General features: G+C 38.5%; 1 long non-coding RNA gene across 1 annotated transcript in view; it reads right to left on the bottom strand.

Annotated features, from left to right (window-relative positions):
* Positions 1–12222: 12222 nt before the first annotated feature.
* LOC138161678 (uncharacterized) overlaps positions 12223–26561 on the bottom strand; it is a 148866-nt gene continuing 134527 nt past the window's right edge. Inside the window, exons 3-4 of the long non-coding RNA XR_011168425.1 lie at positions 22000–22108; positions 12223–13289 (exon numbers count right to left, since the gene is read on the bottom strand). This is a non-coding gene — a long non-coding RNA (uncharacterized lncRNA). The remainder of the gene's footprint in view (positions 13290–21999; positions 22109–26561) is intronic.

Raw genomic sequence — 26561 nt, 5'->3', positions numbered from 1 at the left:
AAAGGCAGAAATAACAAAATTTTGCAACTGAATGGATATGTGGGATAAGGGTGTGAGAAGCTGAGGTGTAATGTAGGTTACAAGCCTAAGTAACTGGGAACATCTGCATTCTCAAAAGTGATGGGCAGGTTTTCTTTGGAGGACAGATAATATGGAGTTTCTTCTGTTCATTGAAGTAGCTTGCAATTTTGCCCAAAATACAAGAAACAAATAAATAAAATATGCCTGGGCATAAGGGGAGAACAGAACAAAAAAGCCTTGAAGAGAAGCATGGAGAGCAATCAGAAGTGACTTGTGCCTTTATAGCTGGAAGGTGATTTCTACCATCTTGTGGGGAAAGCTCAGGAGGGGAGGGCAATAGACCTGCTGGTTCTTGCTACAGAAGGACCTTGGAATGAGTGTTTGCTGCCCAGGAGAATAAACACATTGTCTGGTCTCCTTTGCCGCCTCTCACAGCAGCTCTCAGTAGTTGGTTGAATTCCCCTGTCAAATCCCTTTGCTTGACTTTTTCTAATAAAAGAACAAGGGGGGACAAGATGGAGAGGAAAGACCAGCAATCCACCTCTCAGCGGATTGTAGAGAACCAGCAAAATGTCTTCAAATGCCAGGGCTGAGGTTCCCACTTGAATTCCAGGGGAAGCTAATATTAAACTAAGCCCTTTTAGCAATGTTTTCACAATTTTAAATCAGTGGCACCAGAAAATTAGGAGAATAAAAGTTCATATGGTAGCCAACGACTTTCTTTTTCTTTTCAAGGTATAATGGAGGAGTGCTTTTTTTTTCCCCTGATAAACACAGTTCATGCCAGGAACTGTATGTCTTTCTTGTGCTCACCTTAGCTTGTCTTTAAGCTATGTCAAAGATATGCAAAGATAATGCTGTTAAATACATAATGTAAGATACATCAGATTACAAAAGAAGTCAATGATATGAAATCCAGTTTTTTTTTTATTATTATTATTTCACAAATCCCAGATGAAAAACCCCTAACTTAGAATCTGGAAGACCTGAGTTCGAGTCACATTTTGAACACACAGGTGCTGATCCATAAGGGGGGGGGGGGAGTTTTCTGCACCAATGAAATCAAATGAAAATGTTGTTCATGCCATTGAATTATGAGGGCACATCTCATGCTTGTCGGTCTAGGTTGTGATTACCCCTGGTGCCAAAATTCCTCCATAGGCTTATGGATAACTAGGTGAGGTCAGGCTCTAGCCATTTAGAGACCTGAGTGGCACTCTCTACTTCCTCTTTTCCCTAGTTATCCCAAATTCACATCTCACTTAAAGGGAGAAGAGGTATTTCTACTGTGTTCCTAGCCAGAGTCTGAATAGAACTGAATCCAAAATGAGGTCACACTTGGCATTATAAAAGCTGCAATCTGACATAATTAGCCATTCTTGTCAGCACCTTGTGTCACCTTAACTGCAATTTTGTGTAACTCGTAGAATTAGGTTTATAAGGCTCTTGAACATTTAAAATGACTTTCTCTTAATCAAAGGAGCCAGGAGGAAATTGAGATAAGGGGAGAATATTCACAATGGAAACCAGAGTTTGCTTTGCCATATTCGCTGAGAAAATTGATTTCCTCCTGGCCTCCCTACTTTTCTTGATAACGACTATCCCTAAACTTCCTTAATTTACCCTCTTGAGATAGAAGCTCAGAACAGTTATCTGTTGAGAACTGAATGTCTCTTTTTTAAGGGTTTCTCCCACCCCTACCTTCCCAGACCAGCCATCTTTGTGTTCATGAAAACCGTACCACTTGGTGAGCATGATATAGTTCTAAAGATATAAACAACTGTTCCCATTCATCCAAATAGAATAGGTTTAAGATGGAAGGATGGCAAAGACGTCAGGCTGGCTGTGACACTTACCTAATGGATGCTGTGTGTGTATAAAATTGTTTTTCTCTCAAGTTACAGTTTTATTTCTACAGGAAATGATTAAATTGTATTCCCTTTTTCTTGAATCAATTTTGGACTAGTGCTATTATTTTATTGGTTCAAGGAACTTCCTAGGAACGGCTTTCCACCTTCAAACTATGCATCTGTTACCTATTCTTCTTATCTGAAGCAACAGAAGGATAGGTGACTAGCCCAGGGCCACACAGCTAATATTCAATACCTCATTGTGTAGGTGACTTACACTCCAAAAGATGAAAATAAGTGTGTGTTTATTGTGTCCTGATTCTACAAGTTACACAAAATTGCAGTTTAAAGTGACATGAGGTGTGTTTACTGATTGATATGCATTTGTAAATCGGGTAGCCACCTCTGTTTTCTCTTCTCCTCTCTTGATCTACTAGAATTAGCCTAGATTCATGGGTAGAAGTTATCCACGCCTTGATCTTTTGAATAAATGAATGAATGTATGGATATTCATATGGATGAATAAAAGAGAACTTGTTGGACACAGTCCACATCGGACACTGCTAAACTCGGAAAATACACATTTAAAAAGTCACATCAACAAGCCTTCCCTTGCTACAGATACTATATACCAAGCTCTAGGGAATCAAAGAAAGGCAGAAAAAAAAAAGCCACAACCTTCAAGAAGGTGATATTTGAATAAAGGAAGATAATGTATATAGGGCACTGGTGACCAGAAAGAAAAAAATTTGGTCAGGGAAGTCAAAGGGAATGGTAACTGTTACCATAGCACAACTGATTGAAAACACAAGAATGAGAAGATTCATTTAATGGCTGTTCTCAGAACTAGATTTGGAAGGGAGTTGGAGAAAGAATGAGGTAATATGACAAGTGGCTGACCAGGAAGTCGTATGGTAGGTCTGAATCCCAACAAAAAAGGTAAATCCTAGAGGACCTCCAGCCAATGATAAGCGAAGGGTAAATATTGCAGAGAAGGAAATGTGAACACAAACAAAAGAAAAATGTTCCAAAGTGAAATAGGCTGCTTCAGGAGGTGATGGGAATTCCCATCATGGCACGGCCGAAAGTGGGCACAGGGCAAACACTTGATGAGAATGTGGCAGATATGGAATTATTATTCACGGACAGAATAAATTACATGTACCCTAAGATCCCAACAAAATCTGATTTTTTGTGACTCAGTAATTTCATGCTTATGTGTGCTGTAATGAACAGTCATAGGGGTCAGCCAGTAGATTACAGTATGCCAGGTTGATTTACCCTAGAGGATCAGGACTAGAGGTGGAAAAGAGAAGAGAGGTTGGACTGTTACTTGTGGAATATTACCTGGTTTCCTAGTATTGTGTGCTTTGCCCACCCTGCTTCATAAAGGTTATCTGGCACCAGCAATATAGAACCACCCAAGCAAGACAGCCTGCACATAACCAAGTAATTTAGTTTAATACTCACTTCAGCACCTGGTTGATGTATGAACAATGGTGAAGCTTGCAAATAAGTGCCTTGTTGTCTCCCCTTTGCCCCAAGTCCTAATTCATTTAAAAAAGTTTACCTTTCTTATCATATATATATATATATATACACATATATATATATATATATATATATACATATATATATATATAAGGGATCTTGTTTTGGGACATAAAATTAACCAGTTGTACCATAGTTAAATACTTATAATAAATTGTGTGTAGGGAGATGGTGCTGTGCACAATTGAATCTGGGGCAAAATTTTTCAGTAACATTGAAGAGAAATGTGACTTTGATATAAAAGCTTGAAAAGTCTTTCAGAAATTAATTTGCTTTGTTGTAAATTAAAAGTATTCCCCCATGAATACAGATGAACAGTTGAGTTTAATTGGGCGATAAATAGGGCTCATTGTGAAGAATCTTTAAGTTTCCAATTGAGATGTAGAATGTGCTGGAATCATTTTGTCCCAAAGACAACAAAGCATGTAGAATACTTGCCTATGTTTAATATCTGCATGCAGAAGACAGGGAATATCTTCAGATCTTCTTTTGCCAATTTGCAGAGATCACACAGAGCAATCACAAAATCAGGCTCATGCTCAGATAGCAGGACTTTCTAACAGCCTGAATGCCCCTGATTGAAGCTGAGCAACTCAGAGAAGGAAATGCAAGAAGCCAAGCCAACACAGGGCTTTGTCCTACTGATATCAAAGCCACATAGAATGACTAAGCAGCCCTAGAGAAGGCTGTTCTCCTGCCCCCGAGGTTTTGGAGCCTTGGACCAAAAGATGTCTAATTCCTAATCAATGAGTTTACACTAAATCTGTGAGTGGAATATATACATTCATGTCAGGAAAATGTTAGAAAGTTGTGGAGAGGCCCAATCAAGTGCCAGTCATATTTCTGTTCATAAGCAAAGCAGAGGGGCATAATGGACAGACACCAAATGTGGGCTTAGCTTGGTGGCCCACCTTTGACGTATGCCGAGCAGTGCTGGAAAGTCACAACCTCACAATCCTCTAAGGCTGTAAGCCATGGATCAGATATGGGTCTGTACTATTAGAAGCTCTAAGAATCCATCAATAAACACACATTGGTTAACCACCTCCAATGCACAGGGCACCAGGAATACAAATACAAGGAATGAAACAATCTCTACTCTCAAGGAGGTTACATTTGATTACAATTATAACTGTAACAGCAACCATTATAATAATAATAGTGGTTATATGGCACTTCAACAAAACACTGTATCTACGTATACACATATACACACGTGCATGTACACACACACAGATGTGTGTATCTCTAGATAGATATGTATGTATGTATATATATATATATATGTTGTTATATGATACTATAACAACCCTATGAGGTGTTATTATCCATCCCCATTTTACAGATAAAGAACTTGAAACATACTGAGGTTAAATGATTTGCCCAGGGCCCCAGAAGTAGTAAATGTTTGAGGCTGGATTTGAACTCAGGTCTTTCTGGATCCAAGGCTAGCATTCTGTGCCACCTAGTTGCCTCTACACACCAATGAAATTGCAGGATCAGGAAGAAAAAACAGCAAACCTCAGTTATCAAGGCTGAAAGCAGGTCTCTGAAGAGAAATGAGGTGTTTTCATTTTAACTTTTTTTGAACTAGCTTTAAATTCTCATTTTTGGTGGAAAATACTCTTGTCAGAATTTTTTTAAAGGTTAGGAAATTAAAATTTCAAAGAGAAGTCAAGAAGAAGGCCCTGAATTGCAGTGGATATCTGGACTCAAATTCCAATACTAAACTGACTTCACATAAGCAGTGCCAAAATATCAGAGAAAAGCTTCCCTAGGCCTCGAACACCCCCCTAACAATACACGAAAAGTATACAAAGATACCTAAGGACCAAAATGACCAGTCTTTCCTCCAGTTAGGCCTCACTGCTGTTCAAAGCAGCCTCCCAGTGTGCTCCCCCTTAGCACCATTCCCCCCAGGACCTCTGCAGATGATCAAAGGCCCCAGCAGCCTACTTTATGGTGGGGCTAAGAGAGTTTCTGCAATTTGCTTGAATTTTTGTTTTACTATGAATATTTATATATGTATATCACACTCAGATCATTGGGAAGTGAATCACCCTTCCCATCCCCAAGTGCCTGCATCTGATCTGAAAGGAAATGAAGGCATGCCTGAGTGGCCTCAGCAGTGAGGAGATGCAGACAAATCTGAAGGGTGTCCACAGAGAGGCCATGAGGCTATTTTGGGCTACTGTCACAAAGAGAAAAGAGACTGGAGAACAGGATAATGATGGCCCAGCTCTGAGGGAACAGATTTTCCATGTACAAAAAGTCACCAATATGTTGGGCACTGAAAACTCCCATGGGCAAAAATGGTGGCAGAGGGAGAAGGGGGAAAGAGAAAATAAACATTTGAAAGACTAAGGGGAGTAGGGAGAGCTGAGTGCCAGGGTAAATTTGGCCTAGGCCCTCTGGGCTTTCTACCCTTTTTCTCTCTTGCCCTTTTCAGCCCTTCTAAAGGATCTCCATGTGTCCTCATGATGCAGATAACAGTTTGCCCAGGCCACTACCTCCTGTGTTTTTCGAAAGCCCCGGGTACTGAAGCCAAGGGAAGGCAGGGGGAGAGAAAGGAGACAAATGTTTCTTTGTGCCATTTGGAATGAGCATCAAGTCCTCATCTGGCATTAGTGAAGGAGAGATGTCTGGGTCTCCATATGGTGATTCTCCTGGCAGGCTAGGGAGCAGATGCACGCCACATGGAACGGAAGGAAAGAGGAGGAAGGAGGGGACAATGGTCCCTCCACAGCAGAAAGAAAAGGAAGAAAATATCCAACCTGACTTGGCTACCCTACTGGGGAGGACCCACTGCTGCCAAAGGGTCTGGGAAGGTAGAAGGAGCCCCAGAAGAACCTTCACTCCTGCTGACTCAATAACAGCAGACTTCTGTCCTGGTTACTTTTAATTTTCTCTAGTTTGAAGGGACCAGAGCATTCTTCAGCTTTGTTTTCCACAAGTGTGGAATATTCACTTAAGAATGTTATTGAGTAGTTATGGGGAGGCCAGATTTTCATGCATGATTCATCTTTGTGGCCCCTTGTCCAGGAACAAGTATTGGGTAGATGTACTGGGCATTAGAAAGAGAGGGAATGGAGGGAGAAGGAAAGAAGCAGAGAAGGAAATGGAAAAGAGAGGGAATAAAAAAAAGAAAGGGAGTGAATACAGAAAAGGAAAAGGGAAAAAAGGGAAGAGGAAAATAGAGAAAAAGAAAGGAAGAAGGGGAAGAAAGAAAGGGAGGTAGAGAAAAGGTGAAAGAGGGAGAGGGAAGGATTAAGGAGCAGAAGTAAAAGAGAGTGAAGACAGCGGGAGATTAAAGGAGTGGAGATGAGGTGAGGGACAAGAGAAGAGGAGAGGAAAAGGAAAGAAGAAGGAGATGAGAGGAAAAGAGGACAGTGTGAGTGGAGGGGAGAGTTGAGAAAGACAACGTTTTCAGCTGATGCTAAGGCCTGCTAAGTACAACCACTGTGACCTTCCCTGGTTACATCATTGGCCCAGCTCTCAGCTGCATTCAGCTCAGGAAACATTCCTCCAGCCTGTGCAGCCAACCGTAACTCTTTCAGAAGCATCTGTGGATTTTGAACAATCCCTAAGCATTCCAGAAATGCAAAGCTAATTAAAATTATGAAAGGATTTCTGTAGCTCTTCATGATAACTGCATGACTACCTTTGTGCACTGCTCCAGCCCTCCAAGTCCCTCCCTCCCTTTCATGTCCCCAGTGCACGGAAGGATTAGCTGAGGTCTTGGGGAGCAATTTAAAGCAAGTTTTAATACAGAGAATTCTATAAGGACTTTATTATTTTTGACTCGGGAGCTGGGGAGAGACTGCCAATACCTTATTCTACCACACATAACTGGGCATCTAGAGGACAACCATGATTGTAGCTAGGAGTGTGGCAGGAGATAAACGAATGGACCAAGTAGAGATAACTGCATTCAGCAAACACCTTACAAAGTACAAAGGGTTTTGAAGGGGAAAGCTTTGTACTTATTGACTTATTTCCAGGAAAATGGTTGGGGAGTCAAGCAATTAGAGTGCTTTCTTTCCACTGATGATGAGGTTGCTTCAGGGACAGCCTAACAGGTGGCCCAAAGCCCAAATTTTTCCATGTCTTGAACCAAGGGGATCTAGATAGGCCAGGCACAGAATTCTAGGACATCTGGGAAAGCCACCACGAGGGGAACAATAGTGAACAGCTATCCAAAAGTGCCTCTGATCCTAAGACTTAGACTTAAGAGTAAGGCCTGATTTCTGAGGATGGAGAGAGCCTTTGTTCCACGGGCATTTATTGTAGCCAGAAAGAGGTCAGACTTTAGATGCACCTTCGTCTCTAGTAGAGACAGTCAAATGACCTGGTAGATAGTGTTGGACTTTGATTCAGGAAGACTTGAATTCAAATCCTGACTTAGTCACTAGTTGTGTGTGACCCTGAGAAAGTTTTAACAGGAAAGCTAATTTGACCTTCCTCACAAGATTGTTGGGAGGATCAAATAAGGTAATACATGGAAAGTATTTTGCCAGCCCTAAAGTGCTATGTATTACTGTTGTTCAGGCCTTTCAGTCATGTCCGACTCTAGACACCATTTGGACTTTTCTTGACAAAGATACTGGAGTGGTTTGTCATTTCCTTTTTCAGCTCCTTTTACAGATGAGGAAACTGAGGCAAACAGAGTTAGGTGGCTTGCCCAGGGTCACACAGATAGTAAGTGTCTGAGGCTGCATTTGAACTCAGGAAGATGAGTCTTCCTGACTCCAGGCTAGGCACTCTATCCACTGCATCAGCTAGATTCCCAAAGTACTATATAAATGCTAGGCATTATAGACATGCTGGACAGGTCAAGAAGTCATTGATACCTAGACCATTTGTCAGGCTACAGAGATTTGAAAATATCACAGTTATAATGCCAATACGATTTGTTATTGTGGATCATGGAGTAGCATTTAAAGTATCACACAATGAAACCAGTCTTCTCTTTCCAAAATCATAGTTTTTTTAAAAAAATCGAATGAAAGTGTCACCATGAAATTCATTTTCTTAAGTGCCTACTATGCATCGGGCACCATGCTAGGCAGTTGACATAGAAAGAAAAAAATTAAACTGTCCCAGGCATCAAGGTAATTATGGTCAAGTCAGATATACAATTAGTCCATGGAAAAAAGTAAACAGGTAATTAAAGACAGAGCATTCACAATTGTAGGGATGAGGGAAGGCTTCACAGGAAAAATTACAAGTGGGCTAAGCCTTAAATTATGAGAAGGATTCTGAAGTAGCTTTAGTTAGAACCTTGAAAGAAAGTAGCAGGAAATCAGATTGGAAAGGAGCCAGTCTTAAAGGCCAGTCCAAAGAAGCAATAGATAGGAACTAAGGATTTGTTTAAGTAGGGGAAAGACAAGATCAAACCAATGCCTTTTAGCTGGCATTTATAAAATACTTGAAGTTTCTAAAGTGCATTTTCATCAGTTCCTCATAATGGCCCTGGGGGATAGACATTACAATCCCCATTTTGTAGATGAAGAAACTGAAAAGGAGTAAAGAATCCTGACCATGGTCACTTGACAGCTAGTGTTCAGAGACAGAATTCAGGGCTCTCTCTACTCTACTGCTCAGCCTCTTGGCCTGTTTTAAGGAAGATAATTTTGTTACTGAGAGGAGGATAGACTGGAGAGCGAATCACAGGCCAAAGATTTATAGCTGGAAAGGACCTTCTAAGTCATCTAGTCTAGTTCCTTCATTTTCACAGATGAGGTAACTGAGGCTCAAAGTGGTTAAGGGACATGGCCAAAGTCACACAGATAGTAAGTCACAGAGCCAAGATTTAAACCCTATTCCTCCAACATCAAACACAGCTTAGATAGATAGATAGACAGACAGACAGATAGATAGATAGATGATAGAAATAGATAGGCACATATGTGTATCTATATCTATATGCTTAAATATAGATATAGATATATACATGCTGAAAGGAATGGAAGCAGTGGCGATTAAAGTTTTTGTAATGAAATCAGAAGACCTAGGTTCAAATTCCAGCTCTACCACTTACTATACGACTGTGGGCAAAGCACTTCTCTTTTATGGACCAACTTCATCACAGGTACAATGATGGAAGTAGACTACATTATCTCCAAGATCCCTTTAGCCTTTAAGGTATATGCTTCTATGAGAAACTTACCTTGGAGAGACCATTTGAAATGTACCCCCTTCCTCTTGGGCACCCAGTAACGTCATGTTGACCATCTGCCCAGGGTCCTCACTATGGCACCCCATGCAGATCCCCAGAAATCCTGAGGCACAGAGGCACTCAGTCTTTTAGTGGTTAATCCAGGAATAGAATGCAGGTCTTTCGCAGGTTCATTGGGACCATACCACATTGCCTCCCTTCTCCAAAAGTGTGTCAAATTCTTTGAAGCAGTTGAAGGGAGAGGTAAAATGCTTACTTCAATTACACATTCCTCTTGTGGAGTTTCACTCAAAGTCAATTTAAAGATCACACAAAAAGCAGGCCTTGCTTTCTGATCACAAAAAGGTATTTCCCAACTTGATTCATGATTTGCTAATGTCAGTTACAAAATAGCAAATATGGAAATACAATTCCAGCTCTTCCTGGCCCCCAGCAGGGTCCTAACCATATGGCCTTCCCATTCCAGAGTGCCTTGGGATGTAAGAAATGTATATTATTTGTAATATTGTTGTCATCTGTTATTCAAGGTTGTTTGTTACTCTGGAATGATGAACAAGAGTTGGAGAAAATCACATAATGTCCTGAAAGCTATTGTGAAATACACAGAGATCTCATTTGATTTTTTTAAAGCCTTAACTAAAATTTTCTTAGGAAGAAAACGAGAAATCTGAGGCATATGGGCAACTAATTTTGAATGTATTTCTGACGTGTTATAAATGGCAAAATAATTTTATCCTATTTGAAAAATAACCTGGAAAACCCTTTTGAATCTTGCTTCAGATAAATATTGCATATTGTGATGGAAAGAATATGAAATGAATGATGAAGGTATTTCTGTTTCATTTCTTGATTCATTAACTTAGATATTCATTCCATACATTAACTTAAATAAAGTCACTTGACCTCTTTGTATCTCAGTTATGTCCTCTATAAAATAGAAATAATAGCTGATGTTTACGTAAGAGGCTTTTCAAATTTCACAGAGTGTTTTACATATGTTATCTCATTTGACTAACATACATAAAAAGAGGCAGAATAATATATTGGATAAGGTTGATTTGAAAGTCATGAAGACTTGGATTTGAATTCCACTGTTGATATGTGTGTAACCTTGGGTAAGCCAATTAACCCCTTTGGACCTAGTTTCCCTGTCTTTAAGATTAATGGTGTCATAAAAACAATCTAATGCTGGCTAAGAAATAGAGTGGTTGATCAGTGAAATAGATTAAGTACACAATACACAATAGTAAATTACCATAGTAATCGAATCTTTGATAAACCCAAAGAGATAATAAGCTCTTGGAACAAGAACTTACTATTTGACAAAAATTGCTGAGAAAACTGGAAAGCAGTTGGGCAGGAACAAAGTATAGACCAATATCTGATACTGTATGCCAAAATAAGGTTAAAATAGGCACATGATTTAGACAAAAAGAGTTATATAATAAGCAAATTTGGGGAGACATAGAAAATTTCACTTGTGATATTTATGGATAAAGGAAGAATTTGTGACCAAACAAGAGATAGAGATGATCACAGAAAGCAAAATAGATAATTTCCATTACATAAAATTAAAAAGTATTTTCATAAACAAAACCAGTGTAGCCAAAATTAGAAGGAAAGCAGGAAAATGGGAGGAAATTTTTATAACAAGTTTTTTCTGATAAAGGATTCGTTTCTCACATATCTAAGAAACTGAGACAATTTTTTAAAAACACAAGTCATTACCCAATTGACAAATGGTCAAAGGACATGAACAGAAGAAATTGCAGCTATCTATAGTCATATGAAAAATAATGTTCTAAATCATTATTGATTAGAGGTATGCAAAATAAAAGAACTCTGAGGTACTATTTTACACATATCAGATTGACTAACATCAAAGAAAAGGAAAATGATAAATGTTGTAAGGAATATGAAAAAATTAGGACATTGATGCACTGTTGGTAGAGTTTTGAACTGATCCAACCATTCTAGAAAATAATTTTGAACTATGCCCAAATGACTATAAAACTGTTCATACCCTTTGATCCAGAAATACCACTATGAGGTCTATAGCCTAAAGAAACCAAAGAAAAAACATATAAAAATATTTTAGCAGCTCTTTATTACTGGAAAAGAATTAGAAATTAAGGGGATGCCCTTCAATTAGAGAATGGCTTAAGAACTTATGAAATATGATTGTGATGAAATGCTATTGTGCTATAAGAAATACTATATATAGTATGTTCTAGGAAAAAAACCTGAAATTACTTCCATGAACTGATACAAAATGAAATGATCAGAACCAGGGAATATTGTATACAGTAACAGCAATATTGTATGATGATCAAATGTGAATAATAGCTATTCTCAGCAATACAGTGATCCAAGACAGTCCTGAAAAACTAAGATTATGGTGTTGTCCATCTCGAGAGAAAGAACTGGTAAAGTCTGAATGGAGGTAAAAGCATATTTTTCTTTACTTTCTTTACTTTTCTTGCTTTTTGTCTATGTTTTCTTTCATAACACAACTAATATGGAAATATGTTTTGTATGACTGCACATGTATAACCTATATCAAATTGCTTGCCTTCTCAATGGTGGGGGTGAGGGAAGGGAGAGAAATTGAAACTCAAAAAATTTAAATGTTAAAATTTATTTTTACATGTAATTGGGGGAGAATAAAATATGAAATTTTTAAAAAAAAGAATATGATTCTCTGAGAGGAATAGAGGCATTGCTATTAAGTGTCTGAGGCAGTATCCAAACCCAATTCTACCCTGCTTTCAAATTCAGCATTATTTCTGCTGCTTCTAAAAATACTTAATGCCATCTTCAGTCCACTTACCTCAAAGAGTTTTCATAATGTTTAAATGACCTCATACCGGGTGACACTGGACAACTCAGTTAATCTCTCTGTGCCTTAGGCATTTCTCTAGGATTTAACTACTAAGTCATATATAGGTTTTGTTTTGTGCTATTGAACTGAACTCTCATATTGGAAGTACCCCACATTAATGAAATTCCAGACCCTTCTGTAATGTACTAGTATTATTACTTTTGCCACATTAAAGGTTTAGTAGGCCTTTGGCACCTGTCATGTGTAATAATCATGGAATTTAAAGATCCCCTGTATTGGCTTGGTTGACTGTTAAAACCCATAGCTTGTGAATCCCACTTGTGGGATGGACTTGTTGACGTGAAAAGAGAGGACTGAACTGAGAGGAGCTAGTGATGTGAACTTAGAGAGGCACAAGCAGAGAGAGAGAGAGAGAGAGGGGCAGAAGAATTTTGGGGAAGCAGCATGATGGAGGCAGAGAGATGGAGAGGATTTCTGAGGGCCAGTTCAAGCTGCCCAGGACTTTTGAGAGCTGCCACCCAGAACTGCCAAGGACTGAGGAGACATGGTTGTGAGGCTGGTACTTTGTCTGTCTGTTTTGATGTTGTTTTGCCAGATTCATCCATTGGTAAAGGACAGTTTTGTTGTTGCAGAGGTTCTGGAACCTTGCTGTTGGTTCAGAGCTCCTGAGACGGTTCTGCAGACAGAGAGTGAATTTCATCCACTGGTGAAGGACACTGCTGTTGTTGCAGAGGTTCTGGAAACTTGCTGTTGGTTCAGAACCCCTGAAGAAGGATTTTCTTGTTGTATGTTTACAGAAATCCTGGAAGAGGGTCTTGCTGATGTTTTCAGGGGTCCTAGGACTGTTCTGCAGACAGAGAATGAATTAGTGAGGACACTGGAAATGTATCTTGTGGCCTTGTTAAGATTTGTCTCCCCAGGAACAGAGAATGCTGAGAACTTACCTCAGGTCAAGATGAAGAAAAGACCTCTCTTTGGGTATTAAATGCTGTGATGATATCTTAAGCTTATTGTAACTCTGGGGTAGATGGCCTATTCAGTTGTGATCCAGGGATGGGAAACTTTTGACTTTTTTTGTGCTTGTGACTGACCAAATGAATGTACTTTGTTTATGATTAAAAACTAATCTCCATTTGAGAAGAGGGTCTTTGGGACTGACTAAATGAACATACTTTCCAGGAGTGGAGTAGTACTTAGAAATTATTGAATTACACTTGGTGAATGCTGTATTTTGAATTATGCTATATTTTGATTTTCTCTGTTCTTAATTTGTCATTGAATAAAATGGAGAGCAGCTATGCTGGTATTTTGAACCTTGGGAAGTTGCCTTTGCTTTGCAATACATCATGGAAATCTACAATCAAGTTTCAAACAACTGATATAAAGACACTTTGAAACTTGATAGAAAGAATTATCTTCGTACACACAAAGGTGTATGCAATAGCATCCTACATAAGGGTATTGCCCATCTAAAAAATTCACTCCCTCATCCCTCAGACATCACTAACACTAGTAGACTTTAGTGTTTATTTAAAAAGTCTTTATTCTAGTTGGAGTTACCTTTCCTCTCCCTTTTGTCATAGTGAAGTCATAAAGTCTTCGAGCTCAAAAGAAATTTATAGATTATATCACTCAATTCTCTACCTCACAACTGAGGAGACTGAATGCCAAAGAGGTGAAGGAGGTTAGTCAAGGTAACTTGGCCAATCAATGACTGAGTTGGAACTCAATCTCACTTTTCTCAAGACCCAGCACTGTGCCACATGTCTTAATACTTGGTTCACAACTGTTGATCAAAGACAAATATCACTTTAATTTGAACTGGTCAGATTTACTGGTAAGATTGGGCCCAGGTATAATCTAGGGGGGAAAGGTATGACTGGACACAAGCCATTAAAGCTGTTTTCAAAATTTGATAACTGAGACTATAAATAATGAAAGAGGCTACATCAACTTTAGGAGTAATAATAACAGCTAACATTTATGTAGCATTATAATTTCTATGCACAGTGCTAAACACTTTACAAATATGATCTAATGTAATCCTCATAATAACCCTGGGGGGTGGTTACTATTATGTCCATTTTACAGATGAGAAAAATGAATCATAGAAAGGTCAAGTGACTTGACTTTTTTCACACAACTAGTAAGTGTTATATACATATATACATTATATATATTTATATATATATATGTGTGTGTATGTATATATAATGTGTGTATGTATGTATGATAGACACATGGGCTAGTTATAAGACATTTTGTTCCATCAACAGGGTTCATATCATACACCAAAGAAAGACCACTTAATCATGATTCCCAGATCTTCTTTTCCCACTCTCCCTTCCCCACCATACCCTGGGATTCAAAGGAAATTCTCTCTCATAATGTTTTGGTTGAATTGCTTCCAACCTGGAATGTTCCCTGTTTAATTAAGTATTTAATATCCATTATTTGCTGCCGTTAGTGAAAATGGCTTGAATTCAGTCTGCTCTAAAAACTCAATTGCTGCCTGTAACAGGAAGACACACACTGATGAAGGCCTGATACGGCTCAGCTAACAGCCATACTAGACACATCTGGAAATATCTCATCATGGCCAAGCCTCAGAATTCCCAGTTTGAGGACAGCAGCAATTAACCATTACAGATAGCTAGGCAAGGGCAAGAGTCCAAATGATGGACCTCTGGAAGCATGCCTCAGAACTGCCCTATATCTCCAAAGTTCAGGTGAGAACCAAGTAAGATAATGCAAATTAAGTGCCTGGTAAGTAAAGCTACATAAATATAAGGTATCATCCTCATCATCAATAACACACACCTAGCCCAGGAAAATAACCATTAGAATTTTCACCTGGGGAGATCCATTCAATTTCATAAGGCTTGGGATGGGAAAAGACACTTCTTGTCAGCTCCTTGTTTTCTTAAGAAGCTGCTCCCAATTGGCTTCAGCTAACCAAACTCACAGGGAGTTGTTTGCTAGTGAAAAAGAAATAGAACTCACTCTTTAATTGCCCTTTAAAGTAACATGGTAGAAATAAAGAAAATTTCCAGGCACAATATGTTAACAGACAGCCTAAAGCTTCTATTTTCTTTCTTCCTTGGTGGGCAGTCAAACATATCCTATTGGGAAAGGTTAAGAAGTCTAATGAAGTCTAGACGTTGCTAATGGAGTGGAATATGACATCAGCCAGTCTTGGATGTGGAATTTCTTGGCCTGATGGTATCAAAATGACTATCTTATCATAATAAATGTGTCTCCAGTAGAAATGAATGGAATGTATAGAGGAATGAGACTGTACCTGATTCAAATTTCATAGATGACAGTAGGCTATGCAAGGGACAACTAAGAGAAAGATGTGGTCCTTTCCTAAGAGTTCAGTGGTTCTGACTAGTTCAATGTCTCTTACAGCATGGCACAGAAAGGCACATGTCAGAGAATACACCGAGATCACTTTTATACTTGAATAATACCCTTACTAATAAATATTTGGGTTGGGTTGGGCAACCAAATGAGTTTGGACAAGAGTTGAAACCTGATATGTGAAGGCACAAGCCATAACTAGGCTTCCCAGGTAGGAAATGGGGCATAAAAGTAGAAGACTGCCATCTCTCCCTCTCTCCAATCTATTCTTCATACTGTTACCTAGGTAATCTTGTCCTTCTCTGATTGCATCATTCTTTGACTCAGAAAGATTTAATGATTCTTCATTGCCCACTGATAAAAGCTCCTCATTCTGGTAGTCAAAGCTTTCTTTGGTCTGGCTGCAACCTATTCCTGCAACTACTTTGCACATACCCTATATTCCAGCCATGCTTGGCAACTCTTACTTGTTCTTCTTTTTTAATACCCATGCCTATGCTTTGGTTGTTTACCTGACAGCATTGGACTAATCATTCCCCATCTTTACCTCTGGGGCTCCAAAGCCAATCACAGCAATCATATCACATCCTCCAGAAAACTATTTCTGATCACTCCCTAAATCCTTTCTCTTAATCACTGCCATTTGAAAGCAACTTCAAATTTCATGGTACATTTTGCCTGGATCTCTCCTTCTTACTTAACATAATACCATAGACTGAGCACTGAAAGGGATACTAAAGGTCATCTACTCTATCTCATTTTATATTTGAGGAAACTGAAGACAAGAGAATTTAAGCAATTTTCCCCCAGGCCACTGGGATTCAAACTCAGGCCTAAGAATTCCAGTCCAATGTTCTTTTCAGGCAGTTAGGTTGCACTGTAGGTACAGTGCTGGGCCTGGATTCAAGAAGATCTTAGTTCAATTCCAGCCTCAGACTTACTAGCTGTGTGACATTTGGAAAGTCACTTAACCTGTTTGCCTCAGTTTCCCCATCTGTAAAATGGAGATAGTAATAGCAGCTACCTCCCAGAGTTATTTTAAGGATCAAATGAGATCATTGTAAAGCACTTAGCATGGTGCCTACCACATGGGAAGTACTATGTGTTAGCTATCATTATATCATGCTGCAAGCCTTTTCACATACTTATGACTTGTATCAGAGTTATTGATGTACAAATCTCCCACCACACACACAGACACACAGACACACACACACACACACACACACACACACACACTAGATTGTAGCCTTCTTAAGGGCAGGGTTAAAGTTATGGAATGTGGCATTATTTATTCCCCAATAACCAGGGCTTACTTAGTGTCATACCTTACTTAAAGCAAGCCCTCAATAAATGTATGTTGCTTTGAATTGATATGATGCAAACTGCTTTTATTTTGAAAGTACAAAAAAATAGTCTCAAGTCAACCCAAACATGCCTTTAACCAGACAAAATCCAGATGTGCCTGAAATGTCTCTCAACTGTCTGATATTTAAACAAACATGACACACACCCACAAGGAATGTGGTTTAGATCAGGTGCCTGGGATCCTGAATCTCAAATTTCATTTCCAGCAGCTGCCATGGCTTCTTTTGGGGAGGTTTAACAAAATGAATATCACTTCTAACTAGCTTCTTCATTTGGAAAATGAAGATAATAATGTTGGCCCAACCCGCATCCCCTGGAAGTATCCAGAGGATTAATGAGACAAGGGGAATTCTGCCTATTTTCAAGCAAAAAACATGCAAACCTGCCCTAAACAAGTCGCCAGGCCTTGGCAGTTACAACGGGAGAAAGTATCATCTTAGAAACTGTGTGTAAGACTGTCTGAAGAAAATAGGTGATAACCTGCTCTGGGTGGACTCTGTCCATGGTGAGAGGTGCAATTCATCAGCTGGAAGAATTTCTTGTGAACCCTTTGGAAATTTAAAAATGACCTCAGTTCCTGTTAAATACCCAAAATAATGCATGTAATTCAAACCAGTATCCAAAGTCAGCTACATGGGGTTTTGCGCAACCTGATAAGGCCTATGTCCCCTTGAATGTTCAGGCTTGCAATGTTCCCTTGGTGTTTGACCTTGAATTTGGATCAGGGAAGGGAAAAAGAAAAGATGAAGTTCACTGAGTCCTGTTTAATTAGAATGGGTACTCATGGAGTTATAGTGACTGACAACCATAATGTAATTGTCTGAACTATTGCAGATGAGAGCCTTGGGAAATGGAAAGAGTGTTGGATTTTAGATAAAAGAACCCAGTTTTGAATCCTGGCTGGACTGTCTCAGTGACCTTGGGCCAATGACTTCATCTAAGATCATAGCAGTTTATACCGAAAGTGACAGCTTAAGTCATTTAATCTACCGCTTCATTTTATAGATGGGGAAACTGAGACATAGAGAGGTCAAGCAACTTGCGCAAGGTCAAATCTCACTAACAAACAGCAGAACTGAGACTAGAATGTAGGCTTTCTGAAGGGTGGAGAAATTGTTTCATTAGTTTTGTTTTGTTTTGTTTTAATTTATTCCTCTAACCAGCAGCAATGTTGTCTATTCTCTTATTCTAAATACATTGTTCTTTTTACCATACCAACTCTTTGACTCAGTTTCCTTGCCAATAAAATAAGAAGGCTGAACCTGATGACCTTTAAAACTCCTTCTGGCTCTAAATCTACAATGAAACAATACTCTGATTCATTCAAATTCAGGTCATTGTGTGTTCTGAGGGATATTCCTAGTATAGCAAGCCAACACATCCAGACTCAAGAGATTCATTTACTATTTCTGTGGAATATTTTGCATTGCATAATTTAGGCAAAGTTTGGGGATGGGTTAGAGTTGTCATTTAGGATAAAGGGTTAATATGGGGGCTAGTTTAGATTTAGCATTTTTAAATAATAATCGCTATCTAGCATTTTATAACACTTTAAGGTTGGTAAAGCAGTTTGTATTCTGTATTTCATTTGATCATCTCTACAACCCCATAAACAGGTGCTTTTTATTATTTCTGTTTTAGAGAAGAGGAAACTGAAGCTGAATCCAGTTAAATGATTCATCCAGGTAGCATCTAGTAAGCTAGTAAGTATCTAAGACAGGATTGGAATTCAGTTCTTCCTGACTCGAAGACCAGCATTCTGTCCACTTGCTATTGGAAAAAGCTGACTTCTGATTAGAGATCCTTCAAAACTAAAAGTTATTGCCAAATGCTTTAGTTACTTCAGATTTAAGCTCTGAAAGAGAATTTAGACAGCAGTCAGTCCAATGATCTCACTTTAAAGATTGGAAGGTAGAGGGCTTGCCCTTATTGGAGGTCTCTAAGCAGAGGCCTGGTTGGTTATGCTGTAGTGATTACTCTTTTTCTTTTGATTTACCCTACATGATCACTGCAGTCCCTTCCACGTCTAAAATTCTATGAATTAGTGATTCCAGAGAAACAAGAACTCAGGTATTCTAACACCAAAGGCTTTTTCATTACAACATTCTATATATCTTATCTTTTTTGGAGGCAATCAGGGTTAAGTGATTATCCAGGGTCATATGGCTAGTAAGTGTCTGAGGCCTGATTTGAACTCAGGTCCTCCTGACTCCAGGACTGGTACTCTATCCACTGTGCCACCTAGCAGTCCCTCTATATATCTTTATTAAGTTCTTATAGTATAGATAAGTAGCTTAACATGGTACAGTGGGTTATGAATTCCAGAGACCTAGATCCTAGTCTTGACATTGTCATTTTATTACTGTGACACCTTGAGTAACTTACCTTTCTGGACCTGGAGAAGAAAGGGGTGGAGAGAGATGCAGGACAAAATGGTCTGTAAGGTCGATTTAAACTTTAAAGTTTTAAGATTCAAAGATTCCTTTAAAATTTCTGGGAGTTCTAAAAGTCCTAGGTAAAGATGCATCAAGAATCTACCTTTTCAACTCGAGACTCTAATTTGAGACCAAAGGGGATGTTGATATGCAAGATATGAGCATTTAGAGTTATCCAAAGGCAGAGTCCAAAACATAATTCTGAACATCTGCTGTGATTATGGATACCTAGAAACAATTTTGGATATACACACTGGTGCAAGCACACACACACACACGCACACACACACACACACACACACACATCCAAGGGTCCATCCAGGACCATGCATGCCAATAAGGAATAGCAGCTGTTAGCCATACAAATGTTAAGATTCTCTAAGTAAAACAATGTGAAGACTTCCACCTTGAGGGCAAAAGTTAAATGGCAATAGTCCAGTTGATACATCCCTGAAATACTCAAATGTTTATAATGTAGACTAAATGCTTCTAAAGTTAGAGGTTAATGTAACCTTTTCCAATGAATATAACGTTCCCATGAGATATATTTTGTATTTGGATGTTCAAATTAATTTACATCAAGCATAATGTGAAAATGTATCTATAAAATGAAGGGGTTGGACCGAAAGATCTCCAAAGGCCTTTCCAGATCTAAAATTACTTCTGAGTCATTCATGTCAATGAAGAAAAACGTTATTCCAAGGAAGTCGACTGAAACAGACCACTTTTGAGGGTCCTGTTCTTTCTACCTACATATTCCTCCCCAGACTTTAGAAGCTGAAGTTCTAGTGGTTTTAAGAAGGCAAATCTCAAACAAGTACACTCAGTATCATGCCCATTTCTGAAAATACAGGGAGAAGTGTGATTTCTTGCAGGGTCTACCTATCAATGTAACAGCATTCACAAATTTACAAATGTCTAAATCCCTACTAGAAGTCCTAACACAATGATGATCCAAGACAATAATAATAAATTCCAATCTTTCTCAGATGACCTAGTCTAGAATCTACTAAAAACCATAAGCCATGGCCAATAAAAGTCAGACAAAATAGAAATAAGAACAATGATGTCAGAGTTGTAGGGTCACAGCTCCAGAAAGAGATCCTGTAGGTATTGCTTGAAGGGACCTTGCCCATCTCTATTTTACAAGTAAGGAAACAGGCCCAGAGAAGTTAAAATTTGCCCAGAGTCATACAAGTAATAAGTGGCAGAGCCCAGATTCTAAGTGAGGTCTTGGGGGGAAGGGAAAAAGCTGTCAAAGCTCTAAGGCTGAAAGGGACTATAGAGGCTATCTAGTCCAACCCCTCCATTTTACAAATGAGGAAATTGAGACCCAGAGAACTTAAGAGACTTGCTCATGTTCACCCAGGTCCTTTGACTACAAAACTGGAAATATGTTTTGCATGATTTCACATGTATAATTGATATCTTATCACTTGTCTTTTCGGTGGATCAATCAATAACACTGTCTTAGAAGATCACGTAATCTAGTACAACCTCTTTATTTTCCTGATGGGAAACAAGAGGCACAGAGATGAATTAACTTGTCCAAAGTCAAGCAATTAGTTAATCATCTTTGTCTACTGACCTCCCTGGTTTCTTTTAATGCCCAAATAAAATCCCATCTTCTAGAGGAAGGCTTTCCAAACTCCTCTTAATTCTAACTCTTTCTTTCTCTTAATAATTTCCTATTTGTTCTGCATATAGCTTGTTTGTACATATTTGTTTGTTAGCTCCCCCATTAGACGGTAAGCTCCTTGGGGGAAGGGACTATCTTTTGCCTCTTTTTGCATCTCTAACACTTGGCACAGTGTCTGGAACATAGTAGGTGCTTAATAAGTGTTTATTAACTGACTGAATGAAGCAGCAAATTACTGAGACCTGATGAATTAATTAAATATCCTCAAAGTTCAATTCTCTTTCCTTTAAAAAAAATAGTATTCATTTATATTAATTCTCTTTTTTAAATTTTGAGTTCCAAAATCTCTCCCTTCCCCATCCACTGAGAAGACAAGCAATATATCAATTATACATGTGAAGTCATGAAAAACATATTTCCATATTAGCCATATCATGCAAAAAAGCAAGAGAAAATAAAGTAAAAACTATAATCTAATTTGTACACATTAAGTTCTTTCTCTAGACGTGGCTAACATTTTTCATTATAAGTCCTTTGAAATTTTCTTGGATCATCACATTGATCAGAGTAGTTAAATCTTTCACAGATGATCATCATTACAATATTGCTGGTGCTATGTACAATGGTCTGATTCTGCTCACTTCACTCTGCATCAATTCATATAGACCTTGCCAGATTTTTTCTGAAACCATTCTGCTCATCATTTCTTTTTTTTTTGGTTTTTGGAGGGCAATTGGGGTTAAGTGACTTACCCAAGTTCATTATCATTTCTTATAACACAAGAGTATTCCATCACAATCATATGCCACAGTTTGTTCAGCCATTCCCCAGTGGATGGGCATCCCCTCAATTTCGAACTCCCTGTCACCACAAAAAAAAAAACTGCTATAAATACTTTTTGTACATAAAAGTCCCTTTCCTTTCCCTTTGATCTCTTTGGGGTAGGGGTATTGCTGGGTCAAAGTTTCATAGCCCTTTAGGAAGATAATTCAAACTGCTCTATAGAATGTTTGAACCAGTTCACAACTCTGCAAAAAAATTTATTAAGATATCTATTTTCCCTCATTCCTTCTAGAATTTGTCATTTTTGATTGGTATATAGTTCATCTCAAAACTGTTTTAATTGGCATTTCTCCAGTCAAAAGTGATTTAGAGAATTTTTATCTGACTGTAAATAGCTTTGATTTCTTCTGAAAACTGCCTATTCACATCCCTTGACAATTTATCATTTGGGAAATGGCTCTTATTTTTTATCAATTTTACCAAGTGCCCCATATATTTGAGGAAAAAAGCCTTTATGAGAGAAACTTGCAATTAAAAAATTGTAATGTTACTTCATTGTCTGTAGGACCTTTTATCAAAATGCAGTTTCGCTTTTAACTAGGTCTATTTTTGCTTTCACTTTGTCTGAGATCATAATTAATGTCCCTCTTTTTTTTAACTACAGCTGAAGCATTTTAGGTTCTGCTCTAGACCTTTATTTTCATGTGTCTTTCTATTTCAAATGTGTCTCTTGTAAACAACATATTGTTGGATTCCAGTTTCCAATTCATTCTGCAATCCACTTCCATTTTATCGTCCCATTCACGTTCACGGTTATGATTACTAATTGTGTATCTCCCTCCAGCAGTTTTTTGTTCTGTTTATAATTCTCTTTTTATCCTGCTCCACCTCCAAAGTACATTTTGCTTCTGACCACTACCTCCCTTAATCTGCCCTCCCTTTTATCAATCATCCCTTTTCTCTTATCCCCTTCCCCTCATAGTTCCCTGTTAGGTAAGATAGATTTCCATTCCCAACTTTGTGTGTATGTATTCTTCTTCCTTTGAACCAATTCCAATGCAAGAGAGGTTCAATCCTTGTCACACACACACACACACACACATACACACACACACACACTTTTCCTCCACTGTAAAAGCCCTTCCTTACATTTTTTCAAGGGTTAATACAAATGAGATATCATGTTACAATGGAAAGATAACTTAATCTGGAGTCAGAAGACCTAGGTTCATATTATACCCGATACTTTCTACCCTTTGTACTTTGGTGAAGTCATTTAATCTTTCTGGCCCTCGGTTTCCCTATATGTAAAACAAAGCAGTGAACTAGTTGACTTCTGAGGCTCCATCCAGCTCTAAATAACCCTATGATCAAGAAGGTAGAATGTAGGAGAGGAAAGAACAGACCACTAAGTGTGAGAAGACAGGAATTCTAATCTCAGAGCCACCATTTGCTAGCCTCATGACAGCAAGTCATAAGCTCTTTGAGTTTGTTTAGTTCTCTGGAAACATACTACAAATTACTCCAAACATCAAAGCACTATTATGATAAGGCACTATTCTTAAGATATGATACCTTTCTATCTAGTTGAATTCACCTCAGAAAATTATTATTTCAGGATAGTGGCTTGTAGCCTTTCTACTACATTTCCTGCTTTGTTGGTGAATGTCTTTAAAAGTAATCACTTAATAAATGCTCCAGGCAGCTAGGTGGTGCAATCAATAGAGCATTGGGCTTGAAATCAGGAAGACATCTTCATGAATTCAAATCCAGCCTCAGTCATTTACTAGCCATGTAAACCTGGGCAAGTTTAACCCTGTTTGCTTCAGTTCCTCATCTGTAAAATGAACTGGAGAAGGAAATGGCAACCCATTCCAGTGTCTTTGCCAAGAAAGCTGTCAATGGGGTTACAGAGTCTGACAGGACTGAAAAACAACTGAAATACGTGTTTTTATCTATTCATTCCTGAAATCTATTTGTGATTCCCAATGGACAAAAATCAAAGACCATAAGGAATTCTTGTAATTTATAAATCCTGGGAAAAGATAAATGACTTATAAATGCAACTAATTTTTAGGGAAATGCCCATGATTCCACAATACTGGATTAGTCTATAGAATACTTTTAAAATATCTTAAAGAATAAAATAGCATAAAACAATTTATAGTCAATGCAGACATAGACAATGACCTATAGACATAAGGATAGAAAATTGGTTCCAGTATGTAAGCATTATATATAAGCATTATAAAAAGCTATCGGCAAATAAGCATCAGTAATTTATAAAAACACAAAGATTAGAGTTTGACAATCTGTCTGTTGCCTTTCTGCTGTTCCTTAATAATTATACCCAAAGCTTTGCTTATTTAAACCCTCAATTCAATTCAACAAAGGTGTTTAAGGACCACTAAATGTACACTAGAGATACACTAGATACAAAGACAAGAAGCAACATAGTTCCTACCCTCAAAGAGCTTATAATCTAATAAGGGGTGTATGACTTGTACACAGATAAGTTTGATAATAATTTTCACATAATAATTCCCATTTTTACTCAAGTCAATCTGACAAGGAATTTTAAAAACCTATTGTGTATAAGTAAGATCAGGCAACTAGGTGGAAAAGTAGATCCAGGCCTGCAATCAAGAAGACCTGAGTTTAATCCAACCTCACATAGTTACTAGTTGTGTGACTCTGGGCAAGTCACTTTACCCTCTTTACCCAAGTTTTCTCATCTGTAAAATGAATGGGAGAAGGAAATGGCAAACCCCTCCAGTATCTTTGCCAAGAAAACCCCAAATGGTGTCACATAGAGTCAGACACACATAACTGAAATGACTGAACAACATGTTTGTATACTGCTTTAATCTTATCAGCACTGAGGCATGAAATTGTCATGGAAAGAGAGCTACCCCTGCTTCTAAGAAAATGTGGGTTCAATCATCCTTTGACCCATACTGTCTGTGTGACCCTGAGCATACACTTTCTCTCTCCATATTCTATACAACCTTCTAAGAATGCAAATTACAGAAAATGTCAACCTGAATTAATAGGTAGAGTTTCCTCTCTGAGAGCTCTCTGTAGTCCAGGGGTGGGGAACCTGTATCCTTGAGGCCACATGTGGCCCTCTAAGTCCTCAAGTGTGGCCCTTTGAAGTTTGGATACTGTCAAAGGTCCACACTTAAGGATCTAGAGGGTCACATGTGGCCTTGAGACCATGGGTTCCCCAACCCTACATACTAATGAAATCACCTAAAGGTAGCTCAGTAGCATGGCTGGAGAGTGTTGGACCTGAAGTCAAAAAGACCTGAGTTCAAATCCAATCTCAGAAACTTCCTAGGCATATGACCCTGGGCAAGTCATTTAACTACTATCTGCCTCTGTTTTTACACCCATAAAATGAAGATAATAATAGCATCCACCATCTGAGTTGTTTAGAGGTTCAAATAAAATATTTGTAAAATGCTTAGCACATTGCTTGACACATAGCAAGCACTTAAAAAAGCATATCTCCCACTTTTCTCTATCCCATCCCTATCCCTTTGTGCTTTTCAGAGTACTTCCATACCAATCAGCTCATTTGGACTTGTCAGAATAGCCCTATGAAGCAGCTAGGACAGAGATTATCATCTTTGTACAAATAAGGAAATTGAGGTATAAAGAATTTACGAAGCTTACTAAAAATCACATAAGCAGCCAGTGCCAGGGCTGAGACTAGAATTTTGATCTTTCATGCTTATTCCACCAGAATCCAAGAGTACCCCCAATGCAGTAGGCCTCTGCCATAAGCCCTGCTAGCTCTAAGCTCCATGAGGGTAGAGATGTCATTTTTTTCTTTGTATCATTACTCCAAACCTGGAGGATTTCAACAAGCTGCTGAGATGTAAGGAAGGTGACTATAGGAGCCAAAGGGTTGCTGTCACATCCTTCTAACACTGATCCAACCCCTTCAAGGCCTCCTTCAAGAGAATCTGACACCCAAGGCATAAAAATCAAATGCATTCCTCTAGCTAAGAACTGCACCAAATATAGGTCTCAGGGTATCGATGGAAAAGAGACTACCTTTCCTCATCATGCTAGTCTGACAGAGACAGTAAGTTAACATCCTATTCTGTAGAGGTATTTTGTAATTTACATGTGCTATCCCCCAATATGCACGAACATAGAACAGATGCAGTCTGCTTTCCTGTAATGCACCCCACCATAAAAGATGCTATAAAAGATGTCAGTTTGTTTTCCTTTTATTTTCTCCCCATGTAGTTTTCCTTTGGATTTCCACTAGGAAGTAAGCAAAATGGATTTGCAAAATGCATCTCATAAGACACTTAACAACCTTACAAAAGCCTCACATGCATTATGCCCAGCAATAAACATTGACATTTATAATCTAAAATTCTCATTTGTGCTAAAGACAGGCTCATTCTTTCACTCAGGTAATGAAAATTTAATATAGCATGTGTATGTGTGTGTGAGAAGAGGAAGGGGGAGGATGAAATATACTAAGTAATACAGTCTCCTATTACAGAGGAAG

The sequence above is a fragment of the Petaurus breviceps genome, unplaced genomic scaffold, assembly GCF_028583685.1.
Source record: "Petaurus breviceps papuanus isolate PSGF00001 unplaced genomic scaffold, PetGlider_PUasm1.0 185, whole genome shotgun sequence".
NCBI classification, from domain to species: domain Eukaryota; kingdom Metazoa; phylum Chordata; class Mammalia; order Diprotodontia; family Petauridae; genus Petaurus; species Petaurus breviceps.
Note: the sequence above shows the minus strand (reverse complement) of the source record. Positions and strands in the feature narration are given on the sequence as shown.